Raw genomic sequence first — 8,557 nt, forward strand, 5'->3', positions numbered from 1 at the left:
AGTGTTAGGGATTGAAAATATTTGAGAGTAAATGTATTCACTGGTCATATTGGAATCAGTGGTATAATTCTCAAATTGATAGGAAGGAGACTGTTAATGATAGTGATTTGGTTCAGTTCAGTTGCTCAGTCCTGTCCGACTCTTTGTGACCCCGTGGACTGCAGCATTCCAGGCCTCCCTATCCATCACCAACTCCTGGTATCCACCCAAAGCCATGTCCATTGAGTCGGTGATGCCATTTCACCATCTCATCCTTTGTCATCCCCTTCTCCTCCTGCCTTCAACGTGTCCCAGCTTCAGGGTCTTTTCAAATACGTCAGCTCTTCGCATCTGGTGGCCAAAGTATTAGGGTTTAAGCTTTAGCATCAGTCCTTCCAATGAATATTCAGGACTGATTTCCTTTAGCATGGACTGGTTGAATATCCTTGGAGTCCAAGGGATTCTCAAGACTTCTCCAACACCACAGTCAAAAGCATCCGTTCTTCAGCACTAAACTTTCTTTATAGTCCAACTTTCACATCTACACATGACTACTGGAAAAATCATAGCTTTAACTAGACAGATCTTTGTCGACAAATAATGTCTGTGCTTTTTAATATGCTGTCTAGGTTAGTCATAACTTTTCTTCCAAGGAGCAAGCCTATTTTAATTTCATGACTGCAGTCCCCATCTGCAGTGATTTTCAGTTCAGTTCAGTTCAGTTGTTCAGTCCTATATGACTCTTTGCGACCCCATGAACCGCAGCACACCAGGCCTCTTATCTATCACCAACTCCTGGAGTTTAGCCAAACACACGTCCATCGAGTCGGTGATGCCATCCAACCATCTCATAATCTGTTATCCCATTTTCCTCCTGCCCTCAGTCTTTCCCAGCATCAGGGTCTTTTCAAATGAGTCAGCTTTTCAGATCAGGTGGCCAAAGGATTGGAGTTTCAGCTTCAGCATCAGTCCTTGCAATGAACATTCAGGGCTGATCTCCTTTAGGATGGACTGGTTGGATCTCCTTGCAGTCCAAGGGACTCTCAAGAGTCTTCTCCAACACCACACTTCAAAGACATCCATTCTTCGGTGCTCAGCATTCTTTATAGTCCAACTCTCACATCCATACATGACTACCAGAAAAACCATAGCTTTGCCTAGATGGACCTTTGTTGGCAAAGTAATGTCACTGCTTTTTAGTATGCTGTCTAGATGTGTCATAGTTTTTTTTCCCAAATAATAAGCCTCTTTTAATTTCATGGCTGCAGTCACCATCTGTAGTGATTTTGGAGCCCACCAAAATAGTCTGTCACTGTTTCCACTGTCTTCCTATCTATTTGCCATGTAGTGATGGGACCAGGTGCCATGATCTTAGTTTTCTGAATGTTGAGTTTTAAGCCAGCTTTCTCACTCTCCTCTTTCACATTCATCAAGAGGCTCTTTAGTTCTACTTCACTTTCTGCCATAAGGGTTGTGTCATCTGCGTATCTGAGGTTTTTGATATTGCTCCTGGCAATCTCGATTCCAGTTTGTGCTTCCTCCAGCCCAGCATTTCTCATGATGTATTCTGCATATAAGTTAAATAAGCAGGGTGATAATACACAGCCTTGACATACTCCATTTTATGTTTGGAACCAGTCTATTGTTCTATGTCCAGGTCTAACTGTTGCTTCCTGACCTGCATACAGGTTTCTCAGGAGGCAGGTCAGGTGGCCTGGTATTCCCATCTCTTTCAGAATTTTCCATAGTTTATTGTGATCCACACAGTCAAAGACTTTGGCATAGTAAAAAAAAAAAAAAAAAAAACAACCAAAACCAAAAACAGAAATAGATGTTTTTCTGGACCTCTCTTCCTTTTTTGATGATCCAGCGGATGTTGGCAATTTGATTTCTGGATCCTCTGTCTTTTTTAAAACCAGCTTGAACATCTGGAAGTACACGGTTCATGTATTGCTGAAGCCTGGTGGACCCCCTCCCCTCCAAAAAAAAATCTGTCACTGTTTCTGTTGTTTTCCCATCTATTTGCAATGAAATGATGGGACTAGATGCCACAACCTTAGTTTTCTGATTGGTGAGTTTTAAGTACACATTTGTCATAGAGGGTGTTTGCTTTCACCAGTGCATTTGCTTGGCAGAACTCTATCAGCCTTTCCTTGCTTCACTCCGTGCTCCAAGGCCCAACCTGCCTGTTACTCCGGGTGCTTCTTGACTTCCTTCTTTTGCATTCCAGTCTTGCAGGTCTTCATAGAGCTGTCCAACTTCAGCCTCTTCAGCAACACCGGTCAGGGCACAGCCTGGGTTTACTGTGATATTGAATGGTTTGCCCTGGAAATGAACAGAAGTGCTTCTGTCATTTTGAGACTGCATCCAAGTACTGCATTTCAGACTCGCTTGTTGACTATGATGGCTACTCCATTTCTTCTGAGGGATTCTTGCCCACAGTAGTAGATATAATGGTTTCAATAATATGTGAACTGTCAGCATCAAAATGTTCAAGGTGGTTTTAGTAAAGGCAGAGGAACCAGAGATCAGATTCCCAACATCCACTGGTCACTGAAAAAGCAAGAGAGCTCCAGAAAAATATCTATTTTTGCTGTATTGACTATGCCAAAGCCTTTGACTGTGGATCACAATAAACTGTGGAAATTTCTGAAAGAGTTGGGAATGCCAGACCAACTGACCTGCCTCTTGAGAAACCTGTATGCAGGTCAGGAAGCAACTGTTAGAACTGGACATGGAACAACAGACTGGTTCCAAATTCGAAAGGAGCGTGCCAAGGCTGCATATTGTCAGCCTGCTTATTTAACTTATATGCAGAGTACATCATGAGAAATGCTGGGCTGGAGGAAGCACAAGCTGGAATCGAGATTGCCAGGAGCAATATCAATAACCTCAGAGAGGCGGATGACACCACCCTTATGGCAGAAAGTGAAGAAGAACTAAAGAGCCTCTTGATGAAACTGAAAGAGGAGAGTTAAAAAGTTTGCTTGAAGCTCAATATTTAGAGGAGAAGTTAATGGCACCCTACTCCAATACTCTGGCCTGAATAATCCCACGATTGGAGAAGCCTGGTAGGCTGCAGTCCATGGGGTCGCGAAGAGTCAGTCACGACACAGCGACTTCAGTTTCAATTTTCACTTTCATTGTTTGAAGAAGGAAATGGCAACCCACTCCAGTGTTCTTGCCTGGAGAATCCCAGGGATGGGGGAGCCTGGTGGGCTTCTGTCTGTGGGGTTGCACGGACACGACTGAAGCGACTTAGCAGCAGCAGCAGCACCATTCAGAAAACTAAGATCATGGCATCTGGTCCCATCACTTCATGGCAAATAGATTGAGAAACCGTGGAAACAGTGGCTGACTTTATTTTCTTGTGCTCCAAAATCACTGCAGATGGTGATTGCAGCCATGAAATAAAATGACGCTTAGTGCTGTTAAGAAAAGATATGACCAACCTGGGCAGCATGTTAAAAAGCAGAGGCGTTATTTTGCCAACAAAGATCTGTCTAGTCAAGGGTATTGTTTTTCCAGTAATCCTGCATGAATGTGAGAGTTGGACTATAAAGAAAGCTGAGTACCGAAGAATTGATGCTTTTGAACTGTGGTGTTGGAGAAGACTCTGGACAGTCCCTTGGACTGCAAGGAGATCCAACCAGTCCATCCTAAACATAATCAGTCCTGAAAGTTCATTGGAGGGACTGATGTTGAAGCTGAAACTCCCATACTTTGGCCACCTAATCTGAAAAACTGACTCACTGGAAAAGACCCTGATGCTGGGAAAGATTGAAGGCAGGAACAGAAGGGGCCGACAGAGGATGAGATGGTTGGATGGCATCACCGACTCAGTGGACATGAATTTGAGTAAACCCCGGGAGTTGGTGATGGACAGGGAGGCCTGGTGTGCTGGAGTCCGTGGAGCTGCAAACAGTTGGACACGACTGAGCGACTGGACTGACTGATGTTTCTCTCATATGCTGGAGCAGCAATTGCGTCACACTCGAGTGACTCTGAGGAGATACCCCACGTCCAGGGGCAAAGGAGAAGCCCCAGAAAGATGGTACGAGGGGTGCAGTCACATTCAGAATCAAACCCCACACCTGCCAGAGACACTCAGGGGGCTCAAACGCACCCTGTGCACACCAGGACCTAGACCCACACGGAGACTGAGACAGAACTGTGTCTGGGTGTGTCCTGAGGGACACGGGTCAGCAGTGGACTGCCGCAGGAACAGGGGTTCTAGGTGCAGCAGACCTGGGTATGGCATAAGCCCCCTGGGAGAAGTTCACCGTTAACCCACCACAGAGCCGCCAGAACGTGCACAGGACTGGGGAAAGAGACTCCTGGAGGGCACAGCAGAACCTAGTGCACACCAGGACCCAGGAGAAAGGAGCGGTGACCCGCAGGAGACTGACCAGGACGTGCCGTGAGTGTCCAGGGGTCTCTGCTGGAGGCGTGGGTTGGTGGCGGCCTGCTGCAGGTTGGGGCACTGACTGTAGCAGGGCCTGCATGGCATTTTTTGTTTTTTTTTATTCACAGCTTAATGTATTTGTTTTACTGGATACTTTTCACATTCTTTTATCATGATAAAGAAAGTCACACCAGGAAAAACGAATATACTTCTTAGTTTATACTAGCATGGGGCTTAAGGCAGCTTAGAATTCTGTCCCCTAAATTTAATAAACTACTGAGCTTACTCAGGCTGGACAGGCTAGCTTCTGAGGAAAAGCCTGAACAGGGCTGCTGGGTAGAGGGGACCAGTTCCATGACATTAACATTCAAGATAAGCAGACATCACTCCCCTCACCATATTCTTCTAGGGCACCTGGGGCCACCACGCCAAAACCTTACAGGAAGAGTCTAATCCTACCCAGCTACCATTTTCCCTATTACAATAATATGGAATGAGAAATAGCACTTCAATGCCACTTCTCAGAGTAAGTTATATACAAAAAAGAACATTTTCATTTGCTTTCAAACGGTAACGTAAGCTCATTCTTTGCACCTGAGTTTCTAGTTATTTCCCACACCACTTCTGATTAAAAGCCTACTTTTATTATCAATGAAGACAGTCTCTAGACCAAAATAGATACAGATATTCCAAATGAATCTTCCCTAAATTTAGAACGGGAATTTTTAAACAACTTTATAGAACAGTGTTACCAATACCAAAAATATCTTTCATGTGCCCATTATGAATATAAGGCCTGAAATCTCTTGGATCTTTTAAAATACACTCACACACCATATGGCTTTATAAAATATTATCACCAATAAACCATGTGTCATCCAGGTTGTTTATGAAATGCCAGCTCTGAAAGGTTACAATTTCATCAGCCACAGATTTGCGAAATTTTCACCCTAGATATGAGGTGAGGTAATATGTTTTTTCCACATCGTGTCCTCACCTTTCAGGTAAGAGGAATTTGACTCTTTTAAGACTGAAAAACAAGCCATGCCCTCCTCGCTCATTAAAAAAGATTACAGGAAAAAAAATCATCACTTCTTCTGAATGATCTGTAAGTAGCTCCTAAACCCTCCTTTTATTCTACTGCATTTAAAACTCTTCTTCTTGAAGTTTCAATTTGAAGTCCTCTCTGATTCTTTCCAGCAACTCTGGCTTAAAAATAACATCCAGTGCAGTCATTGCCAGAGCTTTGGCTGTTCTCAAAGTGTAGAACTGAGCTTCCTGTGATCCTGGAGCTTCAGTGTACTGTTCTGTATGATTCAAGGCATTAGATCCAGTGTGAAAATACAGATGAATCCCGGGAACCACAAAAGAAAAGTTTCCAAAATCGGTAGATCCTGAAGGTCCACTGAACATAGCATCTTCTGAAATGAAGTCTATTCCTAGCTTTTTTCCGTTTTCAACATAAGCTTTCCACAGACTCTTATTGGGAAGAACATTGTAATAATCATGTGCTCCACCGTGAATTTCCACTGTGCACCCAGTGGCCAAAGCTGCAGCTCTGAAGCTATCTTCTGCCTTTTTGGTCAAAACTGGAAGCTCTTTCATTGAGGGTGCACGGAAGTAATAGATTAACTCAGAATAAGAGGGGATGATATTGGGTTTTACATCACCATTTTTTATTATACCGTGAACTCTCCAGGCGGGCTTCAGCTGCTGTCTCAACAAGGACAGATTGGTGTACGCGAGGACGGCAGCATCCAAGGCGTTCAGCCCTTCCCAGGGATAGGCGGCGGCGTGAGACTCCTTTCCGTAGAACTTCACAGTCACATCATGTTCAGCAACGTCAGGTAGATAAGCGGCATTCTCTTGAGATGGATGGGCCATAAAAACAACATCAAGATTTTTGAAAGCCCCGGCTTCAATTAAATCAATTTTGCCACCACCATCTTCTTCTGCAGGGGTTCCCAGGACAATCACTTATTCGATTCCACCAGCTCAACCAGGCAGATTTATTGGTCACCAAACACCTTCACCGGCAGAGGCAGCCCGGCGAGGCTCTCCAGGGCCCCCTTCACGCCCAGGGCGGCCGCCGCCCCGACCTCGGCCATCAGGTTGTGGCCGCAGGCGTGCCCGAGGCCGGGCAGCGCGTCGTACTCGCAGAGGAAGCCCAGGTGCAGCGGGCGCGGCGCCGCCCAGCCCCCCGGAGACCCCCACTCGGCGCAGAAGGCCGGGGCCAGCTGGTAGTGCGGCTGCACCGCCCACGCCCCGGCGGGGCCTCGCTCCGGAAGAAGCGCGTCAGCACGCCGTGGGCCTGATGCTCTCCGTAGGCCAGCTCGGGCTCGCTCCAGATGGCGCGGCTCAGGGCCCCCAGGCGCTCGGCCGCCGCGTCGATGCACTCCGCGGCGCGCAGCTTCAGCAGCTCCAGCTCGGAGACGCTGGCGCAGGCACCCGCTTCCACCGGCCGCTCCTCTCCGGGCCTCATCGTGCCCACAGCCGCTGGCCGGTCAGCAGCTCTCTCCCTGGACCGCTGGCTGGCTCGCTCCCGGGCCCACCGAGCCTGCGGACCCGCTGGGCATCCGCGGAGGTCGTCGCCGCCGCTCCTGGGAGGCCGGCCCCGAGTCCCCGCCCCGCCTCCAGAGCCTCGCCCGCCGCATGGCATCTTTTGAAGGAGGTCGCCATTATCTTCATCACCTCCACCATAGTTTGGCCTCAGGTCAAAAAACAGAGAGGGAACACAACCCCTTGAACAGAAAATTGGATTTCCATCAGAGGGCAGACAAACTGAAAACCACAATCACAGAATACTAACCAATCTGATCACATGGACCACAGCCTTGCCTAACTCAATGAAACTATGAACCGTGCTGTGTAGAGCCAGCCAAGACGAACGGGTCAAGGTGGAGATTTCTGACAAAACATGGGCCACTGGAGAAGGGAATGGCAAACCACTTCAGTATTCTTGCTTTGAGAACCCCATGAGCCGTATGAAAAGGCAAACAGATAGGACACTGAAAGATAAGCTCCCCAGGTCGGTAGGTGCTCAATATGCTTCTAGAAATCAGTGGAGAAATAACTTGAGAAAGAATGAAGAGAGAGAGTCAAAGAAAAAGCAACACCCAGTTGTGGATGTGACTGGTGATGGAAGTAAAGTCTGATGCTGTAAAGAGCAATATAGCATAGGAACTTGGAATGTTAGGTCCATGAATCAAGGCAAATTAGAAGTGGTCAAACAGGAGATGGCAAGAGTGAACATTGATATTTCAGGAATCAGCAAAATAAAATGGACTAGAATGGGTGAATATAATTCAGATGACCATTATGTCTTTTGGGCAAGAATTCCTTAGAAGAAGTGGATTAACCCTGATAGTCAACAAAAGAGTCCGATGCAGGACTTGGATGCAATCTCAAAAAGGACAGAATGATCTCTGTTCATTTCCAAGGTGAACCATCCAATATCACAGTAATCTAAGTCTATGCCCCAAGCAATAAGAGTGAAGAAGCTGAAATTGAATGGTTCTATGAGGACCTACAAGACCTTCAAGAACTAACACCCAAAAAAGGTGTCCTATTCATTAAAGGGGACTGGAGTGCAAACGTAGGAAATCAAGAAATATCTGGAGTAACGGGCAAGTTTGGCCTTGGAGTACAGAATGAAGCAGGGCAAACCCTAATAGAGTTTTGCCAAAAGAATGCTTTCACCATAGCAAACACCCACTTCCAACATCACAAGAGAAGACTCTACACATGGCCATCACCAGATGGTCAATACCGAAATCAGGTTGATTATATTCTTTGCAGCCAAAGATGGAGAAGCGCTATACAGTCAGCAAAAAGAAGACTGGGAGCTGACTGTGGCTCAGATCATGAACTCCTTATTGCCAAATTCAGACTTAAATAGAAGAAAAATGGAAAAACCACTAGACCATTCAGGTATGACCCAAATCAAAACCCTTATGACTATATAGTGGAAGTGACAAATAGATACAAGGGATTATATCTGCTAGAAAGAGTGCCTGAATAACTATGGATGGAGCTTTGTGGCATTGTACAGGAGGCAGTGATCAAGACCATCCCCAAGAAATAGAAATGCCAAAAGGCAAAATGGATGTCTGAGGAGGCCTTACAAATAGCTCTGAATAGAAGAGAATGAAAGGCAAAGGAGAAAAAGAAAGA

The 8,557-nt window shown here is 46.1% G+C and overlaps 1 pseudogene; it reads right to left on the reverse strand.

Moving 5' to 3' along the window:
* Nucleotides 1–4,501: 4,501 nt before the first annotated feature.
* On the reverse strand, nucleotides 4,502–6,977 carry LOC136161896 (xaa-Arg dipeptidase-like; annotated as a pseudogene).
* Between the last annotated feature and the right edge of the window lie 1,580 nt (nucleotides 6,978–8,557).

This window comes from Muntiacus reevesi, chromosome 2 (assembly GCF_963930625.1).
Source record: "Muntiacus reevesi chromosome 2, mMunRee1.1, whole genome shotgun sequence".
NCBI lineage: Eukaryota > Metazoa > Chordata > Mammalia > Artiodactyla > Cervidae > Muntiacus > Muntiacus reevesi.